At 43.3% G+C, this 21,912-nt stretch overlaps 1 long non-coding RNA gene across 1 annotated transcript in view; it reads right to left on the reverse strand.

Annotated features, from left to right (window-relative positions):
* LOC143695272 (uncharacterized) overlaps nucleotides 1–21,531 on the reverse strand; it is a 135,148-nt gene extending 113,617 nt beyond the window's left edge. Inside the window, exon 1 of the long non-coding RNA XR_013184374.1 lies at nucleotides 21,379–21,531. This is a non-coding gene — a long non-coding RNA (uncharacterized LOC143695272). The remainder of the gene's footprint in view (nucleotides 1–21,378) is intronic.
* Nucleotides 21,532–21,912: the final 381 nt, after the last annotated feature.

Raw genomic sequence — 21,912 nt, forward strand, 5'->3', positions numbered from 1 at the left:
CAAAGTGGATTTCCCTGGGATCTGCCTATCTACTTGCATAGGTATTGTGACTTTTTAAAGACCTATTTGAATGTGAAAGGCAGGAGACTCACCAGACAGAACTGGATGGGAGAAGGCTGGGATTTGAGGCAGGAGATAATTTTGCACCTTGGTAGATCACAGAGGAGCACCCAAGGAACTCAGGTCAAGAGCATCGGTAAGAGAAGAAGGAGGGGGGGCCTGGAAAGTAGAGGATGACATTTTCATTTAAATAACCCCACAGAAGATAGGAACTGGACACATAGATTAAGCTTAGTCAGGGCTTTAAACCAAGCCCAGAACACCAGTTTAGAAATGTAGAATTGTCTGGGTTGGAAAAGATCTTAAATATCCTCAAGTCCAACTGTTAACCCAGTACTGCCAAGCCAGCCACCAAAACATCTCCATGTCTTCCAAACACCTCCAAGGATGGCGACTCCACCACTTCCTTCAGCAGCCAGTGCATGACAAAGACAGCTCCTGGCATCTCAGGGCACAGCACCACTGATCCAGATGTTTCCTGAACTAGGCTAATCCCAGATTTGTTTCAGAAAAGTTTTATGGATGTCACAGTTCATTTATTAACAAGGGAAGGATGATGCAAAAATCCCAAAGCAACAGAGACTGGACAGACAGCGGTGCATGACTGACCAAGCTTGCCCAGAAACCAACAGGACAATTTTTATCACAGCACATCACAATTCTTCATGGTAGGGATCAGAAATAAGGCAGTTTCACAGCAGGCTTGTTCTCAGCTGCTGCTTTTTCAGAGCATCTGATCTCTCACAGAACCCTTTGGAAAACCACTCAGCCTCGCAGCCACCACTGCTCCTTCTCTCTGCTCACTCCTCCCTTTCTCCAGCAAGGAAAGGCACAGGGTCAGGGTGTGTTCTCCTCCCCTGAGCCCACTCTCCAGGAGCTGCAGATGGTGGCACCTTGAGGGAGGCTGGGAGGTGGCAGCAGACTGGAAGGACAGGGCTGGGACAGCCCTGGGCTCAAGGGGGGACACCAGAATTCTCTCATGATGCCAGTACTGTTTTACAAGGAAAATAATATCTTTTCTCCTAAAACTGAGTGGTTTTATTGACTTCAGTGTCAATAAAAGCAGAGAAATGTTTAGAATCAAACCAAACCAGCCCTGCTGCAAAACCCTATGTTTTCTAACACAGAGGACAAATCAAAGGAAGGGTTTCTACAAAGAAAAAAACAGAAAACTGTGAAACTATCCTTTACAAAAATATTGAAAATAATAAAATTAATCACATTAAACATCAAAAATTACTTTTAGATCCCTCACAGAGAGGCTACCATGACATCAGCTCTGAAGATATCCTCAAGGCAAAGTTAATGTTATCCTGCCACATTGGATTCCAAAGTATACTTGCACAAAATGATATAGAAGGAGGGGGAGTAACATAAGCAAAAAAAAGAAATTCCTTGCCTAAAAGCCACTTCATATAAAAATATAATCTTAAATCTAACCCATATAAAAATATAATCTTAAAACTAACCTATATTAATTTTTAAAGTAGAATTTTAAATAGATAACTTTAAAAATCTGGCATAAGTCTGCCTCCTTCCAGATCAGCATTTAGAGACTTTCACCTATGGAAAAGGTTCTATTTTGAGGAGCAGCCCTGACAGCAATGAAGCTGAATAAGGATAAATTTAAATTAGTCAGAAAAGCATCATGCTTAGATGAGAACAAGGTCCTCCCAGGAGGTGGTGTTTAACAGCCTCTGTGCTTGCTGCAGGAAGGACACTGCTCTGCATTGTTTTCTACAGGAAAGTCAATAGCCTGGAGAAAGATGGATTATTGTTTGTTACATCTAGAAGAGCTTTTATTAAAAAAAAATCATATTCACAGGGCATTTGAGGGTAAGCTGATAGTTTTAATTTCCCCTCTAGCTCATTTCCAATTTTTGGGGAAGCTGGTTAGAGAACAGAGTTGTCTGTGTGGGTGCATGAAAGTCACAGAGCAAAGGGAAGGGAGCAGCAGCTCTCCTGCCCCGCATCTTGAAACCACTCAGCCTTCCCAAAACCAGCCTCAGCCAGAACCCTGCACACAGCCATGGCTCCTCCATGGATGGGAACAGAGCCTGTTTTAGGGCAAAACCCTCACAAGTCAAGCTCACTTTAGAATTGGGTGTCCAACGATTCACAGAAAGTTGAAGGTGCCAATCCTTCATGCTGCTCATCCCTTCCCAAGAGCTGCCTGTGACCTTTAACTCCCCTCCACAGAGGCACCAGAGGGTTTGTTTGGGCAGTCCTCTCCCAGCACAGCAGTTTCTCCTGAGCCTGAAGCCCTCCTGGGCACCCAGGGTGATGCTCTGGACCAGGGGCAGGAGAGCACAAAGAGCCAGGCAGGGGCTCAGTACAACAGCAACAAGCAGGTGTTGGGCAAGAAAAGGCAGGAAAGCTACATAAAGAAGAAATCACCTGCATTTTGATTATATTTTTCACCCAAGCTTGCTGAATTTAATTATTTGCTCCATTACAGAGTGCACTGTCCAGGCACAAGCTTCCTGGAGAAGAACTTGTACTGTTAAGATGCTCAAGTCTATATGAGGTTATTTAGAAGGCAGTAAAAATTGTCACCCCAATCTGTTTTGTATCCTAAACAAAAACACTGGTGTAAGAAAACAGTGCTTAAGGTGCCTGTAAAGGTTTTATTCACAGGAAAAACAAATTGCTGTAGGAAATGAGGGACAAACCTGGATGTGTAGCAAAACCCAGCTCAGAGCTGGGATAATTCTTAAAGCTACTGATTAACTGAACACTCAAAAAAAAATCCATTTCTATATTAGCTTCTGCCCTTATGAACAGTCACAAAATGAACCTTAAATTTTAATGGAGGAGAACATTTTACATATTTTTATTGCTAGGGGTGCTGAAGCACAGAGCAGTGAAATGCTCACTATCTCATCTTGGCGTCCTCTCCCTTCCTTCCTCTCCACACAACGTGGTGAGGGGACAGGAAAGCCCTTCCCAGGGAAGCTATGCCTCTGGACCAGTGCAGAATCAGTGAGGCAGAGATGTGATGCACTGAGCACAGCCAGGAGCCCCACAGGGGAGCACTGGAAGGGACACAGATGCCAGCAGTTGTCAGGGACAAAGCTCTACATATGGTACACACACAGAAATTCTGCACAGGGCAATAAATACAAGGCATCCTCTGCCCTGGAACAACCTGGAGGCTCAGTGTCTCAGGAGGAACGTGTCCTGTTCCTGCTTTGCATGTTGGATAACTTGGGAGCAGTTCTGAGAACACAATTACCTGGATCCTGATTTTCTGAGTGAGACTCCATGGGTGATATTTGCCTCCCAGCCAAGCTCTGTTTTGGAGTTCTTCTGCTTAAGCAGAGCAAGGAGTAAATATTTTCATTGAAATTATTGTATATTCTCCTCACCTCCAGGTTCCCTGACAGCCTCCCAAAAGGAATGCTGCATCTGTGGCAGCAACACCACACCTCTGTGCAGGTAAGAATGAATTCCTACAGTGTTCACTCATGAGACAAAATAATCCTCACTAACTCCATCTCCCTCCACTCCCGGAGAAATTCATTTGGCTGGCCTTTTCCTAGCAAATATTTAGCATCCCGTGTGCACATATTTAGAAAGAATTCCTCCCAAATCACTCAGCTGAAAGTGATTTCCCCTGAGGAGGGACAGAGAACAAACACGTGCCAGCTGTGAGCTGCACTGTTCACTGCTCTCCTGGAAGGCACTGGGTACCAAGAGCTGCAAGAGGCACAGCAATCGAGGTGGGGCACAATTATCCACCCACATCAAATTAATTTTCACTCTGTTTTCCTATCAGGCTCACTGCTGCAAAGACAGGAGGGATGAGGTCCCGTGGAGGTGGTTTACAAGGTGAGAGAGGATGGCAGAACAAGGTAAAGAGAAGTGCTAAAAACCAGTTTTGTTATTTAATGTTCATCTTTGCTCTGTTCCGAAACTTCTGTATAGCAGTGGCTTTGCAGGAGAATTCCTGGTTATGTCTGTGAAAGTGTTCCTGCTACTTTTCTGTATCTACTGTGTGAGAGTTTAGTTAGTCTCAGACAACATTGGCTGGAATCTTTTCATCTCAACAGATTGACTGTGGGAAAGCTACTGGCACAAAACTGATTTCTATGTTTCAGTAATATTATACCAATTTAAATGAAAAAAACACTGAATATTTTGGGAACTTGTACTTCTAGATTTTTTATTTTATATTGGAATGCTGACAGTTCTCTGATATTACTTCCACTTTTCTATTTTCACATGTGCATATTGTGAAATCAATCACAAATAAAATTTTTGTTGAAGATGATGATTTGGGACAAATCATGAGGTTGGATTAAAATATTGGTTTACTGTAAATCAAAATTACAATGAAACAAATTCAGAATTGGAAATAGCATGGATTAATATAGAAACAGTAAGAAAACCTTGTTTAAAAAAAAATTGAAACTCCAAAATGCCTAATTTACTACAAGAAAGAATTTCAGAAATTGATTTCAGATTTCATAGCAATACAGGAGAAAATAAAGAAATGTCAACACTCCCGATGAAAATGACATACTGAAATCATCCATGCCTCCCTTAATGCATGATAACAAGGGAGGAAAGATGCACGTTAGGGCACTGGCCTGGAATATAGAACATTTCTATTCAAATTCCCAAATGGACAGAGATTTCTGGTCAGACTGTTGGCTTTTCTGTGTCTCAGTCACCAAAGTGGTGAAATGCAGCAAGAAAACACCCCATCTATTCCCTGACACAGTTACTATGATAATAAGGTGACAAATAAATTCCTTGGGTTTAAGCCAGCTCCTTCCAGCCACTCTCACCTGCTCCCAACAGCAGAATGTTTGCTGGCAATAATTACAGGCTGAGATTCCAGAGCTGCCTGGGGGATTTGGGTGCCCAGGGGAGCTGGCAGCTCTGAAGATCTCCACCCTTGGGTTTTACTGGTGCTCTGATTGATTTCTGCCACCAGCCCAACAACCCTGCAGGTGCAGGCATGCAGAGCAGCAGGAATATTTACAGTGATAACATCTTCATGTCAGCAAGGCAGGGAATCCCATTGGGCCACAGGCTTTACAAGCAGCAGTAAATAAGAACATCCTGTCCAAAACAAACACTCTGCACTTCTGGTACACAACTTTGAGTAGGGACAATTCCCCAGCACCACTGTGCAGAAAATGTGACATTTGAAACGTTTCAAGAGTCACACAGATCCAAGAGCCTGTTCACAGGACCTTCCTCTGCACCTACAAAAGCAACTTCTTCCTGCTCCTTTCCAAAACTCAAACCTCAATCAAAATTCTCTATGCAGAAATATCCCTTTCTAGGTTATCACCTTCCTAGAGCAGCATCTTCTCCTCCTCAACAACAGAATTGTTGATGTTGCTTTTGTAGCTGGTAAATAAATCAGCTGCTGTCAGGTCAGATAAGATTTTCTATCAGGTGGAGGTACAGAGTTTTCTAGTGAGGAGCAGCAGTGTGGGAGAGGAAAGCACTCTTATTTGTTGTGTTTCTGTTGCATTTGCTGTATTTCTATTGAATTTCCTACAATAAATGTTTCCCTTAGGAATGAGGCAAAGAGACCCAGAGGTCAAGTGGAGAAAGTATTGCTGTGCCTTGGGTTTTATTCTGACCCTTTAGTCCTCCTTCCCTAAACTCAGAGGCTGCAGACAGAGCAGAATTCCTCCCAGCAGCACAGAAGGGAGGTGCTGAGGGGACCAGAAGCACATTCCCAGCTGAGACAGAGATTTTTCACTTTTCAAAGTGCCTGGGACCTGGCTCAAATTTTCAGTAGGCTTTATTCTGTATTTCCTTTCACACTGCAGCATTGAATAAACCTGATTTTCAACATACAGCAGAAATGGCCTCAGTCCTGGACAAGGAGATGAAATGGCTTTGTTGTTGTGTCCAGGATTCCTTTGTTCCAGTAAGGAAGGAACAGCAAGCTTAATTAAACGCATTAATAATCACAAGGTAATTAAATATCAATTGGCCATTAAAATACAGAATGCAACAGAAGCCTAAATAATTGCTGAATTATAAACATAAATGCATGTAGCAGAATAGGTAAAGTATTTACTGTTAAAAGGTGACAATTTTCTTCTGGGAAATTGCCCCTGCTTCCTATTTTTCTGGGTTTTTTCTTTTCATTAGGATTTCTATAGACTTTGGGCCAGAACAATTGTCAAGGTTCTGGATTTGAATTATTATTGCTATTATGCTGTGTTTCATACATCTCATTTCTGAAAACAATCCCTATTACAATAGGATTTGTTTTGCTCAAAATTTTGCAGAATATTTCACCAGAATCTAATTCTGACAATTCATATAATTTTTAAATCAAAAAAAAAGCCCCAAACAAAAACCAGCCCCAAAATCCCAAACAACCAACCAGCACATTGGCATTTTGAGTGATTTTTAGAACAGAGAAAAAAAAATACTGGCCTGGTATTGACCTCTTCTAGCTATCTGCAAGCAAGCACACTGTGGAAAATGCCAGTACACACATTGTCCCAAAATGCCCCTTTATCCACGTGTCCAGCTTGGTAGAGGACACCTTTCCTCCTGAGAAGAGGAATTTGTCTGGTCTGGGTGTCCCCAGGTCACCCCAGAGAGAGCTCTCCACCCTTGGGTGGGTTGGAACAAGATGGAGTTGGAGTAGAGGTTTAACAGCACCAGTTCATGCAGAAATCCCATTCATCCCCTTTCGTTTTTGTGCTTTAAATTACTTATTATCTTTCACTGCCTTTTGGTGAATTTGTCATTGTAAAGTCGAGTATAAGTAACACCCTATCAGAAGGGGTTAATAAGGCAAAAGAATATTCAAAAGACTTGATAAAAGCTACACAAAATGTTGTGATTTCTGATCCACTATCAGCTGATCTAACCACTCATGTTCACTGCCTCTGAAATACCAAACAAACCATGAAATTAAAAATCCCCTGTGCCCTACCTTTTGTACACTGAAGAAATCAAAGGATCCCAACAGGGGCTAATTCCTTACTGATAAAGGAAAATTGCTTTTATTCAAAAATTCTTTTTGAAGGAAAAAAATCCTGTATTTGGTATGAGAAATTTAAAAAAAGAGCATAGCATAGATGCTGTGATTTAGCTAAAAATATACTGGCTCATAAAAGGTACAAGCTTGGCATTGCTCCTTCAAAAGTTAAATATTTTTGTCCCAGGGAGGAAAAAAAATTAAAATCTAAGAACATTTTGATCCCAAGGTTAGTTCTAAAGCAGTTTGAAATTTAAGCCATATAATGGCAATAAATTTCCAAGGCTGTACAGCATCTAAAATGGAAACTTGAAATATGACTAAATTTCCCATCACCTGGGTAGTCCAGCCCCTTTTTGACATTGTGGCTTCTCCATCAGACTGTCCAGTTCTGGTCCAGGCATGAAGAACACACAGCCACCCTCACACTGTGATGCTGCTTCCCTGCACCTCACTTCTTGCAGGAGACCCATGTGGTGATTGTTGTAGCCAAACCTGCCTGATTTTAGGGCTGACCTTTACTGAGGTGCACTGAACTTGGACAGGATGCTCAGGTAAACAAAAATAGCCTTTTTTACACAGAAATCCCCTCAATGGTATCCTCTTGAATCAAAGGAAATGGATGGAAATTTTTTATTGAAATTAGCAAAGTAAATAATCTGAATTCTTTGTGTAAGGTGGAAACAAAGGGAGATCTCCAGCATCCATCTCCTTATGTCCAAATGAACTTGGGCAGGATGCTCAGGTAAACAAAAATAGCCTTTTTTTACACAGAAATCCCTGTGTAAAAAAGGGATTTCTGTGTAAAACTGGTATCCTCTTGAATCAAAGGAAATGGAAAATTTTTATTAAAAATTAAATTAACAAGGTAATCTGAATTCTTTGTGTAAGACAGCAACAAAGGGAGATCTCCAGCATCCATCTCCTGATGTCCAAATGAAATCAGCCACCAACAGAATCTGCTCTGTCAGCTCCACCTTCCATGCCCCCACTGATGGCTAAAAGGCAGATTCTGTTTCATCTGCCCACACTTCCTTTAACTTCCCCTCGCTCACCTCTTTGAGTGAGGCAGAACTCCTCCATTCCCTGAGCTGTTTGTCAGGGCTGCTGCACCACACTGAGCCTTCAGTTCCATCAGTCTGAGTCACAGGGGCTGGGCTTGGCGCACCTGAGTGCCAGAGCCCTGGCAAGGACAAGGCTGCAGAAACATCAGAGGAACCTGAATTTATTGGGAGGGAAAGGGAACACCACTAAGCTGGGAAAATTCAGGCAAGGAGCTCAGAGGTTGGCAGTACAATCAGCTAGGATAAAGCAAGCAGAATGGTGAAAATGACGTTTCACAGGTGCCAAAGAAAGAGAATTATCTGGCCCTGACACAGCCCTTCCACAGCCCTGCTTTGTGTGTGCCTGTGGGGCTCAGCATGAACCTTCAGCTGTTCCAAGAGCAGCTCTGGGATCTCCTAAGAAAGTTTCATGATGCCAAAGGTTATTGAAAGAGCTACTCAGCACTTCTACACACCTCAAGACTGCACAGCAAAATGCCCAGCTGAACTCTAGACAAGGGAAGGAAACTTACTACAAAATTTAGTGTATTTTTTAACCATCATGGATATATAAATAGCATGCAAATTTGTATGAAGACATTGGCACTAACTTTCCAAGTTATGATTCCTCCATCTAAGTTCAGGAGATCTGTCATGCTGTCCATTTGACAAATCTGCAGCTTGCTTGTAAACCAGGGTGTGTTTGTGATGTGTTACAATTGGAAACCAAAACCATAAATCTCCTGTGCTGACCAACGCAGCTGAACCCCGAAGCAAATCAAAATGCAGGCTCTCCACAGAGCCCACAAAGCTAAGGGCAGTGTTTACTTGCACAAAAAGAATTAATACTGAAACAAACAAAGTCTGGTTCAGCTATGTAGTGTTGAAATATTAATATTGTTGGCAGAGGGAGTACATGAACGTATTATTTTGCCAAGTGTGGCTGGATATAGTGAAGGCAAACATTGAATAAGAAATGAAAAAATCCAGTTCTTTAAGTGGATTTTCTGTTGCCTGTAGCCAGACACACAGATAGTTTATTCCATTCTGCCTCTATAGCTGGAACGGATTTGGTATTAAAACTGCCTAACAGGTTTTTTTAAGTATAGGGAAAATGTCTTTTAAACCTAGATGATTTCATTTCCAGCAGTGAAGGCAAATCTACTGAGCTGAGAACTAGGTGATATCAATGGGAAGAGATTTGACTGTAGGATCTACAGAGAGTAAATTGTGGCATAATTATTCTGAATTAACTTACAACAGTAATGTCAAGAGAGTTTGAACAGAGACCCTCAAACTAAGCTGGTATCAAATAGAGTAGTTCCACATCACTGCCATCACAGACAGTATTTTCCATGTACATCTTCCTGCCTGTACTCCTTGCACATAAAATCTTGTATAAAGGGATCTCTGCAGAGTATCCAAGATATAAGGCATGTTTGTCCTTCCATTCCCTGTTTTTTTGATAACTAAATTCCTTTAGAGGAAGGAAAAGTAGAAATCTCATCACACAATCAGTGAAAAAAGTCTGGGTCAATGCAGCAGAGCCCTAACAATTGCACAGAGTTAAATACTGCTCAGCATCTCAGCAAGTGCAAGCACTGAATTCCTTGGATGAGCCCTTTAATTTAAAACAATTAATGAAAGACAAGAACTAACACAAGTTAGGCATGGCTTAGCAGGTTGTCAGTGGTTTGAGCCACCTCCTTTAGGCAGCACTGAAACCCACAAACATCAGACAATAACAACGTTTTCCTTCATGCCCTGTGCTGCACTGGGATTCAATTCCCCCTTCCACCTAATGATAGAATTTACATTTCAATTTACAATTTGAATCTACATTTCTAGAGACCTCTCAAGCCACAATTCTCCAGGGCTCTTGCCCAGCAGATGTGGTATTTTGGCTGCTCAGAACGTGCAGGACTGCTCGACACTGGGGTGAGGAGATGCTCTTTCCCTTGCTGAACATCGAATTAAACATAAAGTACAACTACTGAAGCAGCAGTTCTGCCTTCATGCACACACACAAACCCCTGCCTACAACTTCATTGCCAGACAAATGTTCTGTGAAACAATTAAAGCAGGTTTGAACCCAGTCAGACAGAGGAAAGGATTAAAATTAAGTCACTCAAAACATTGGGAGGAGGGAATTAACGAAAAAACTGCTTTTTAAAGTCATCTCCTACAATCATGAAGATAAATCCTCAAGTAATTACATAATGATCAAAGGTGCACTTCATTTTTTGCCCTTTGCTTACAATGACAATGAATAAAAAAGGATTTTTGTCAAAAAGTGGAATTTTGTAAATTTGCATAAGCCTGAAGAGTACACAGCTCTTTGACCACAAGGATTTGGCATTTGCTCCTACAGAACAGATGAAAGCTATTCTTTCTATAATGTCTATATTCACTTCCATACACTTTATTTTCATTGTTTGCTGCTGCTCAAAGGCAATCCCCCCATGGCTGGACCTGCAGATGTCTCTCCATGACCATTTGGGTGTTTGCACGCCAGCAGCAAACAGGACAGGCTGGAAATGCCAGGGAAGTGAGATTCACTCCAGCTGGAAGATGGGGATCACACCCTCGATCCTGCACACCGTGGCCAGGTCCTTTCTGCTGCTCACCCTTCCTCGGGCTGGAAGCCCACAAAGGAATCTGAGCCAGTTTTAGGTCTCAGTAAGCAACACAAAATGGGATTTTGAGAGGTACAGAGAGCATCTGTGGGCACTGTGTTTGAATGCAAGGTACCTACACCCCTCATTTTACCGTGACAGAGAGGGAAATGCACTTCCTCCCTCCCTCACACGGGGAAATATAAAGCAGAAAATTGCAGTTATTACAACTGCCTCTTGTTTGAAACAAAGTTCAAAGGCTTGTCTTCTTTAATCAATCTTCCAGCAGAATAACAGGGCTGCAAATTTCACTTTCATGGAACTAAAGCACCCGGGCTGAATCAGTTTTTCCCCTTTGTTCCCCCTTCCCCAAGCAGAGCAGGAATGAAGGAGCTCAGATGAGGAAGTTCACTGGGCTGCCACAGCAGCCACACCACGTTCTCTGAGGAAAGCAAAAGGCAAGAAGGCAATAAAACACCCTGGCTCCAGCACCATGTGCTGGCAAAGCACTTTGGGCAGTCAGATATAATGAATATTCAGCAATCTCTGGCTATTGTGGTATAGCAAAGTGCCTCTGTCAGGGGAGCCATTTCTGGGGCTGAGGTGAGAAAATAATAGATGTCCACTTGGCAGAGGTACCACAGACACGTCAGCCCAGAGCCCACAGATCTCCCTGGGTAGGTCTGGCTGGAGATTGTGAATAAGTCCATTAATGAGCCTGTTTCCACTGCAACAGGATGGGGAGAGAGCTTTTAGCAAGTAACACTTGACATTAAATTCTCAAGCAAAAAAAAAAAAAAAATTAATAAAAAGAAAAAGGAAAGGAACTTTCACAAAAATCAGAGTAAGAGGACTCACCCAAATATATTGTGCTATTGAACAGCATCCACAAGCATGCACAGAAATGCCTTTTTTCCCACCAAAGAGCTCACAAATGCACAAACAGAAAGATAGATTCAGAAGCATAGCTGGAATGAAGGCATCAAAAATGTGTAATTTCTTTCACCATCTTCACAATAGTCCAGACATAATTTAGGCTGGATTTCTTCCAGTTCAGATTCATAAATGACACCATGGACTTTAAATGACCCCTCAAACACCAAGAATAATGGATAGCACGAGACCAAGTCAAAAGGAACAGTTTGAAAACTGTGTCAAATTTAAGGGCATGTTTTTAATAATCTTGATCATTTGCTAAATTTAAAAAATCACACAAGTGTAACCAAACACAAACAAAACCAAACACCTCTACAAATGTTAAGAACCAAATTTATTATTTTGGTTGTCATGATTTAATCCTCCACACTCATTTTATCCCTATTTTTATAAGATACACAAATGCCACCCCCCCACACACCCAAAAAAAGTACTTTTGTAGCTGTGAATGCCCCAAAGCACACAGTGATGGCTCATACATGGATGGAGACTGAAGAGAATCTGTTTATCTGTCTCTGATGGGCTGCAGTAGGAACTTGATTAGAAAATTACAACTGACACAGCATTTGGCAGAAGTTTCTAGCTCAGGGTCATGTCTCTAGCAGCCAAAGCAGACAAGATATATCTAATTCTACAGAAAATCAAAATGTTTAGAACTCAGCCACCTTCTCCTCCTCTACACAATCAGATCACCAGTGCAGATTTCCTGTCTTCCCCCCTGTCCCTGATTCCTCTGCATGGTGACCATGGCAGCCCTGCCTGTGCCACTCACGGCTCCGGGTGTTGGATCACCCTCTCTCATTTATGGATTCCTGTCCTGAGCTACAAAACCTGTGTTTTCCAGAGGCTGACAAGCCCATTTGCTATGTGACATATCCTCTCTGGATGCTGGGCCCAGCAGGTGCAAGAACAAAAATGAAAGTTGTCTGATAACATTCATTTCTGCTGAAGTTCAGCTCCCAATTTCTCTTCTAGTTTGTGAAACCATCTCATAACATGAGAGTTTCAGCCTTGCTTGTTTAGCACTGAGGTTTTTTTCTTGCTTTTCCTTTCTTTCTGTATAAATCAGCTCTTAACCCTGTTTTCCCTGAAGGAAATGTGAGAAAGCACCGAGTCATGCTGTGCTTTCCTAGAGAAAGACATTTTCTGCATTATTCTCCTGTCAGTTTTCAAGCTTTGCACAGGAGCTGGACCAACATAAACGATTCTTTCATCAGCTCAGGGCCATCCCCAGAGGCTGGGCTATTTGTAGAGTTAAAGATAGCTACTATCAATAAGAAACTTGCCTCCCTTCCCCCTCACTGTACTCTCAGAGCATATCTGGAAACAGCTCAGTGCTGCAGAGAGACATGACTGAGAGTAAACTGATTCGAAGCAAAAGGAGTTTTGTGTTAAATCAGGGCTGGAGAGGAGGGAAAGGGTGGAGGCAGCCCTGGGATTCTCGTGGGAGCACACAGAGGCACACCTGAGCCAGTGCTGCACCCAGGGCTCTGCAGAGCGCCAGGTGAGCTCCGGGATGCTGCAATGCACCCTGCCAAGCCCAGCAGCAGCAGCTCCCTGAGGCACAGACAGCCCCAGACACAAAGATGGGCCCACCACACACAAGGAGGCTCCCAGCAAGCCCTTCCAATGTTAGGGGGCTGAGAGGCAGAGACAGAAAGCTTTGGTTTGCTTTTACATTTGCTGAGCTGTGAGACATGCTGAGAAAGGACTGAACTGCCAGCCCAAGGTGCTGGACTAACACCAGAGTCCAGCAATGCACTATGGAAGGGGGCCTGTCACAGACACATTTTCTGAAAAATTCCTTTTGCTAGGATTTTTTTCTCCTGAGAAGCTGAGAAGCCTCAGAGGAAAAGAAAAACAATAATTATCTGCTGCTGTGGAATGCAACAGGTGCATCTTTGATTGGTCTCATCTGGTTGTTTTTAATTAATGGCCAATCACAGTCCAGCTGTCTCAGACTCACTGGTCAGTCACAAGATTTTATTATCATTCCTTTCCTTCCTATTCCTTGCTAGCCTTCTGATGAAATCCTTTCTTCTATTCTTTTGGTATAGTTTTAGTATATCATTTTCTTTTAATTAATATGTACAATAAAATCATAAATCAGCCTTCTGATTTATGATTTATCAGCCTTATGATAATTTAGCATTTATTTATAATAGATAATTAATATAATATATAATTAATATAATGTATAATTTATATTTTATATAATTTATATTATATATTGTATATAATATATAATTAATATAATTTATATTTTATATTATTTATATTATATATAATTTATATTATATATTATATACTATATATATATAATAACATATAATTAATTTATAATTATCAGCCTTATTATGATTTATCAGCCTTTCTGATTTAATCAGCCTTTCTGAAACACGGAGTCAAGATTCTCATCTCTTTCCTCATCCTGGGATCCCTGTGAACACCACCACAGGTGCCCATCTCTCCAACCTGGCAGGACCAGGGATGTGCAAAGAATGGCATTTTCTCTGCCCCAGCACCCCCTGGGCAGCACAGAGACTGTTCCACAGAAGGATCCTTGGGCATGACAAGCTCATCCCTGCCAAGTGCCACACTGCAGGAACAGCCTTTCCCCTCCTACACACCAGAGGATTCAATACTGAAAACAATGAAGAGAGCTTCAAACATGTGCAAGGGAAGTCTGTGAGGACATGGGACACCTCTTTGTGCTGCCTGAGATGAGATGTCTTTTGTTACCATTACCTGTGCTTGTAGAGCCATGGGAACTCAGATAATGCCTGCATGACTTTGTCACACAGTCCTGCCTGCCACAAGGCCCGTGGTCACTTAGGAAGGCACCATAACACAGAGGCTGGCCCAGAGCAGCCCTGGGAATGCAGCAGCCAGCTGCTGCAGAGTGCCTGACAGCTCCAGAGCTCCAAGCAAGTTGATTCAAGGCTGATTGTGCTGCAGCAGGAACACACCCAGAGAAACAGCATCACCCAGGGCAGGGAAAGGTGAAGGAGCTGTCTCAGAATCCACACACTCAAATATTTGAAGGCGAAGAAGTATTGATGTTGTTGATTTTTCTGCAGGCTACACATGAACCGCGTCTTCCATCAAATGGTGCAGGCTCAAACAGAACCTCTCCTTCCTCCAGATGGAGGAGGAAGAAGGAGCAAGGAGGAGGCAAAGTCAGGTTTGAACATGTGCAACTGGGACAGAGAAAGGAAATCAACAGGAGAAACCAGGGGTGGCAGAGTGCCAGAGGCAGCACCAAACTGCCACTGAGGGAGGTGTAGGAGTAGGGGAACACCACCAGATTAAGTTTTTATTATGTTAGCTTTAAATACATTTTAGGCATACACTGCTAAACTCAAGAAGACTTAAACTAAAGATGATTATATTCTGATCAATAACTTATTAAAAAAAAAATAAAAAGGTCACTTTTAAAGCCAGCTGTGAATCTTCACAGAGATGCTTACACTTTTTTGATGAAAGCATTTTGAGTTTGTGCTGTTTCCAAAGTCCAGGCCACATCCAGGCACGGAGAAGCCTCAAATCCCTCTGATGTTTCCTCTGCTCAGGGAGTTTGGAATTGCCAGCCCCTGCAAACACACTGCTCCGAGTGGAGCTGACCACCTGCAGCTCAAGCACACATCTCCTGCCACTTGAAAGCAGCACACCAAAAAGCCTCTTTCAAAGAAACCCCTCAGGCTGCTGTGTTTGAAGAGGCAGAGACAAAAGCTTTTGCAACTAGTGCCTGCAGAGCCTCTCCTGGGCAGGCACTAAGCGGCAGATTTCCCTGGGGAACCCTTTTTATTCCCTTCTGCACCAGTTTCTGCCAAGGACAGCTTTGCTGGCAGCTCAGCCAGGGCTCCCCAGCTGGGGCAGGCGAAGCTGGAGCTCCTGTTCCCTGCCATGGGAGGCTCTGCCCCTCTCTTTGCTGCCAGGGCAGTCACTGCAGGGCACTGAGAACTCAAATCCAGCAGAGAAAATCCTCCCTAGAAAGCCTTGTGGGATCCAGCAGCAGCTGTGGCTGAGGCTTGGGGTCATTTCCACACAAGGCCCTTTTTCTCTGAGGATGCCCAGCTCTGACCTCTGCCAGCCTGTGAATGGTGCCCAAAGCTGCTGGGTCCATACAATCCAAGACAAATATCCAATCCAAGACAAATATCCACTTCTCCAGGTACAACCTAAATGCCAGCATACAAACGTGTCCAGGCATCCCACCTCTCATCTGTCACACATAAATCTCTTTAAACCATCTCCCTCCCAGTGTTTCTGGTCTGCAGACAGCCTGCAAGCACAGCACAGCCTCCTTATGTGAGGAAATACCATTGTGATCTTATTCTCTCCTTGGTGTAAATGTCACATCTCGACTTGAGTAATTACAAATAATTGGCTTTGAACAGGCCACATTTCCTCTCTCAGCCCCTGCTTGTACCACACTCCATCCTGTTTTGGCCCTAATTACAGAGAATAATAAATCCAGCTAGACAGTGCTTTTCTGAAGAGCAATTTGGTCTGCCTTGTCCCAGCACTAATGAGTTTGTTAATAGAGGGATTTTCCCTCTCCCTCCCCTCTTCCAATCTGTTTCCTTAAATAGCACCGCGGACTCGGGAGCCATCCCCTGGCACAGCAGGTGATGCCTCTGCCTGACCCATATTCTCCTCCCCTCCAAGGCAAAGAGGAGCCGAGTGTGGCACCTCCCAACCTTTTTCCTCTTTCAAAGGAGCCACAAAGCAAGCACAATTAATAACTGTTTGTTAACGAGCATCAGGAGGATCACCCATTTCACCAGGCTGGGCTGGTCCAGCCTGCCTGGTCAGAAGCAGCACTGGGGCCTGGAAAGCAGCTGGGAGCTGGAGAATCAGTTTAGCTGCTGGCCCCAATGGGGAAAAAACACACAAAAATCTGATCCAAATGTCACTTTTCTTTTGTTCACTTTAAAGCATCTCATTTATGCGTCCAAATGGAACCTCTGAAGTGCCCTACAGGAAATATATTCTACCTCAGTCTCCCCTGAGAGAAGCAAAGGACAGGAAGGGGTAGATGTTCTCAAAAGATCAACAGCTTCTGCCTGTCCTTGTTCAATAAAACCCCTGTTAGAAAAGGGAAATGCAGATTTACTTTCCCCTCTATCTGGAGAAAAAGAGAGTTTATCTTCACTCCTAAGCAAACATTTCCTAACAACAAGGACCTTGCCAGTGACTTTTTGGAAAATCTCACCTCCGGCTTTTGTCCCCAGCAAATTTAAACAGCATTTGCAGGGACAGATGTCAAAGTTCAGTTCCTATCAACCCAAACCTAAGAATCCCATTTCATTTACTGAAGGGAGATGACTGCATGGGTGGCTTTGCCCACACCATCTCTGCAAAGTCAATACCAGACCCTGGAATTCCAAAACCCATTTTCTATCCAAAAAAAAAAAGTATTTTGTATTTTTCATCTTACAGTTGGAAGCCTTGTCAGAAACAATTCCCTTAGTTCAACTCAAATTCATAGACAGTTCCAGTTCCCCACAACACAGAACATTCCTAAAGTATTTTCATGCCTCTTCTGGATCTGGAGACGTGTCATAGGTCTGTAGGTGTTTCTGTTCTTGGATCATTTACAGTCTGAATTTAACCTAAAGCAGCAAGTCTGACACAAGGAGAGAAGGTCCTTGATTTGATGTGAGGGGTACAGAGAGGTACCAATGATTCTGAAGATTCCAGTTCTGATTTCAAGCTCTGCATTTTTTCCCCCCTAAGTCCCTTATTTGACAAAACTATTTTCTCATATCTCTCTGCAGCCCATTTATTATCCTCTCTATTAATAAACCCTCCTTCCCTGATGAATCACTGCAATTTATCATTAAATTAGAAGATGAAATGAGTCTTTTTTTCTTTAAACAAGGAGATTAACTACTATCAACAGGCTATTTCTCCATTATAAAACTCCATCTTCCCCAACAAATGCAGGAATATCTTTCTTTGAAGCAGCCCTAAAGGTGATGCAAGGAGGGAGGTTTAATCAGAGAGGTGCCATCCTGCAATATAAATATATGGATCAACTAAAAAAGGCTGTAGAAGACAATACATGACATTATGATCATTATTCACTCTGGAGTTTTCTAACAGCACTATGAAAAAAATGAAAACTATGAAAAAAAAAACCAAAAATGTTTAACTTGTACGTAGATGAGACTGCCAGGAACTGATATGACAAAGCACAGTCTAGACAACAAAACCCATCTGTGCATGCATAGCCCAGGGATTAATCACACCCCAAAAGGTCACTCAGGAGAAGAATTCAGCTAAATAAGAAGGAACCTTCTGCTGGGAACCCATGCCTGCCCCCACATCCTCTGTGTACCATGCAGGTCCTGGGAGCTGTCCCTCCCCAAACTGCTGAGGTTCAGCACCATCACAAACACAGAAGGACCCCCCTGGGGCCAGGAAAGCAGGTTTCAGCCTTCTGAGCTTCTCTGCTTCATTTCACCCCCTGGACACATCTATCTGTGAGATTTAAACTGCATTCCCTGGGGTGCTTTGGTATGAACAGCTGTGTGAGGGGAGTGGCAAGGCCTGGGTGTTTTCTGAGGTCTCTTTCTGTCCCACAAGCGGTGCCAGAAAGGGGCAGACCAAGATATGAGAGGGATGGAGGCCCAGAACACCCTCCAGGAAACCACTTCACTGCAAGAGCTGCCCTTGGCTGGCGGCTTTTGCTGCTAAAGTCAGCCTTGGGAAGGTGTAACAAAGGTCAGTCACTGCTAGGCACCACAGAAAACAATATAACAAATCCAGTATCATTCTCTAACAATCCCCAGATCCAACCCCTTCACACACCTAGGAATTTGATTTCTATCTCCAGAACTACAGAAGTTCTTTTATTCTTGGATGCTAAGGAGATAACCTGTCTCCTGCCCCCACAGGTCTGGCAGATGAGAGAAGATGAAATTAGGATTTTATGCCACTGTCACCATTTGTAATGAACTTTCTCCTATAAGGAACATGGCCTTATCAAGGCAGAGGCAGCCCTGCCAGGCACCTTCCCATGTGTCAGTGTGCTCCTCTTTCCAGATGTGATCTTTTCTGGAACAGCACTCTCTGGCTGGGCTATTCACAGGCCCCTGTCAGCTTCCTGCATTGAAGGAATCTATTAATTCCAAGTGGGAGCTCATTCTCAAAGGAGCTGCTGATGAAATTGAACTGATAAAATGGAGGTAATTTAAAGGTCAGATGAAATCCAGCTCATGTTCATCCTGCTTGTAATGGAACATCACCAAGATGCTTCATCAGCAAAGGGGGATTTTTATGTATTTTTTTTTGAGACATTGCTTATCCATAACAGAGATTCCAAACATCTGATAAGAAAACTTCCCACATTAATCTAACCAACAGCTGGCATCCTGCTGCCTGCCTGGGTGTCCCTTTCTGGAAATTAAATCTCCTGTCATCTTTTTATCACACTTTGGAGGGAAGAAATGGGTGCCAAACGCAGGGCTGAGATGAGCAGCAGAAGCAGGAGCTGACACTGATAGGGCTGCGTTAATTCAGGCATGCAAGGCGAGTCCCTGCTGCCCTCAGGACATTCCTCCCCTCTGCTCTCTGCCCACAATGCCCAGTTTGAAATTTTGGAGGTGGATTCCTCAGGGAGGGGAAGGTCCCTTTCCTTGGCCAGGTTTAGGTGCTCCAGAGCCCAGGTGAGGAGGGATTTCTGTGCAATGAAATCCACTCCACGCACTTTTCCTCATCTTCCACACCCCCTGCCTGAGCTCAGCAACGTCCACTGGGGCACACAGAGGAGCAGGGTCTGTCTGCAACACCTGAAACTTCTTTGCTGGGAGCAGAATCCAACTGGTACTTGCTGCAGATAAACCTTCCTTCACTGATAGGAAAAACAGAGTTCATCTGGCTGCTCTGTTTCCTGGTAAAGCAAAAAGGGATCTTGCAATGGGATCTCTCCTTCCCTCCACTCTATTCTCTGCCTCCATCCTTCATGTGCTCCTCCCCCAGTCCCTATAATTGATATTAAACGTTACAGTTTTGTCCTATTGACATAAATTGGCCTTTCCAGAAGCAGATTAAAGAGTTTCCACTGGGGATTTCTTCCCTCCTTTACAATTTGCCTTCTCTGATCAGTGCTGTCTATGTCTCTCACAAGGCTCCTAAGGGGAAAGGAGTGGGAGGGAAAGAGAAGACAAACACTTATTAGCAACTCCTTTGAAGAGCTGAAGATTGTGAATTACACTGATTATTAACTCCCATCATACCAAGTTCCCCTTTTCTCCCTCCTTCTGCTCCTCCTCTGGGAATGGTAATTGGTAACCACACAAGTCATGTGCATGAAGTTTCACCTAAATAATTTACAGGGCAGCATAAACCAACTCTCTCTTAATTTCTTTGGGAAAAGGTTTTTTTTGTTGCTCAGTGATAAATACAAGCACATAAAATAGACATGGACATGTAGACTTACACAGACATGCAAGTGTGAGGTGTTGGCACATTCCCAGCTGCACGACCCTTCCAGTTTGGTGCTTGGAACAGGAAAGAAACACACGTGTTGGCCCTGAGGCAGCTCTAGCTCCCTTCCCAAATGGGTCCCCAGGGATATTTTAGTCCTGAATCCTTGATGGGCACGTAGGGACAGGCTTGACTCATCAGATATGTGTCACCTGCACTCGCCATCACCAGGGCTGGCGGAGGTACCACACTCACATGCCCCACACACAAACCCAGCCACCACCACAGCCAAAATCCCCCAAACCCTCACTCTGACTCCTCATTAACACCAGTCCAAGAGAGGAAGAGGTCTTCAAAATCTTTGGGCACCTACAAATTTGGTAATCTGTCAAATCCACTCCACACCTACTGCTCTCGTGCCTTTCCCGGAGATTCTTCCCCCTCAGAGCCCCATGGGACAGCCTGACCAGCTGATGCCACTGAGGGGTTTCAACATGAAATAAAACATCTTTGAGCCAAGTGAAAAGGAGCACAAATGTTATCTGGCTTATTAAAACATTTCATAAGTAAATTACTGTTTGTGGGGCTGTGATGGTAAATGGATAACTGAATTTAGTCACAACAGCAGCAAGAAAGCCTGGCCAATGACAATTCACTGTGACAGCTCACCATACTAATTAAGAAACAGTAGCATAATGAGATGTACAATCTATTAAATAAGATGTGTGTTTACAGTGAGTAAGCTATTTATAATCAAGTTGCATTTATTTAGTGTACAGCAAACCTCTTATAAAACCTGAATTAAATGCAGTACTACCTGTAGACGCGTGGGATTTATTTAAAATGTTTCAGGATGCAGTAGCTTTTTTCAGCAAAGAGAACTTAATCAGTCCCTGGAGCTTTCCCTTCCTGTGCTAGGACAAGGCAAGAGCAGCTGTATTGATTTCTAGCATCCAGCACTGCCATGTGAGCCAGTTTATTGGGCCAACAAACTTTAACAGACAAGGTCCCAGAGGTCCCAGGTTTTATCCAGTATAGGCACACCCTCTATGGACAGCTGGTGCAATGCTAAGTGGAATTTATCAGACAATAAATGCATCACATCACCCAGTGCCAGGAGCAGTGTCAGACTGCCCAAAGTCCACTGGAACCCCCATTTCATTTAGAACTTTGTCCACCTTCTGTTATGGCAATTTCATACTGGATTCCTCCTCAGCCTTCCACCAAAATAGTGCAGACTTTTTGAGGAAAAGATGGTATTTTACCAGTTAAAAAGCAAAGTTAATAAAGCATTTTGTGTATAATTTATACAGACACTAACCTGTAGTCAGGTGATTGTCTCCAAAGTTCCACCTAATATCGAATTAAACTGCTTCAAACCGAGGCTACTCGCTCCTTTTCTCTCCCAATCACAGCCCACAATGTAAAACGAGATTCCCTACCAGTTGATTTTCCCATCTGAAAGGAGAATGGAAGGAGAAGTCATCTGGAAGGAGAATGGAAGATTTGTTTCTATGAGGAGAAGTTTCTCCTAGACCACGATGACATGACACAAAGAGTTAAAAAGCTGAGGTGTATTTGCACTTCCATGTGTAAGCAGAAATGTGCAGGGACAGGTTTTGGTGTTAGACAAGCAGCCAAAGGAGAACATGGCATCCTCCAGGCCCCTCTGAAAGCTGCCCATTGCTTTGATTTACTGCTTTTTGTTTCCAGACAGCAGCTCCATGGACTCGGTAATCAGGCAGCAAATGCAAAGTGAGGCCAGCCTGGCCATGGGCTGGAGATTTAATGAGAGCATTGTGATTTCCATCTCTCAGCCAAGCTGTTTCTCACCCCCAGTGTTTCCATGTCTTCC

The sequence above is a fragment of the Agelaius phoeniceus genome, chromosome 15 (assembly GCF_051311805.1).
Source record: "Agelaius phoeniceus isolate bAgePho1 chromosome 15, bAgePho1.hap1, whole genome shotgun sequence".
Lineage (NCBI taxonomy): Eukaryota > Metazoa > Chordata > Aves > Passeriformes > Icteridae > Agelaius > Agelaius phoeniceus.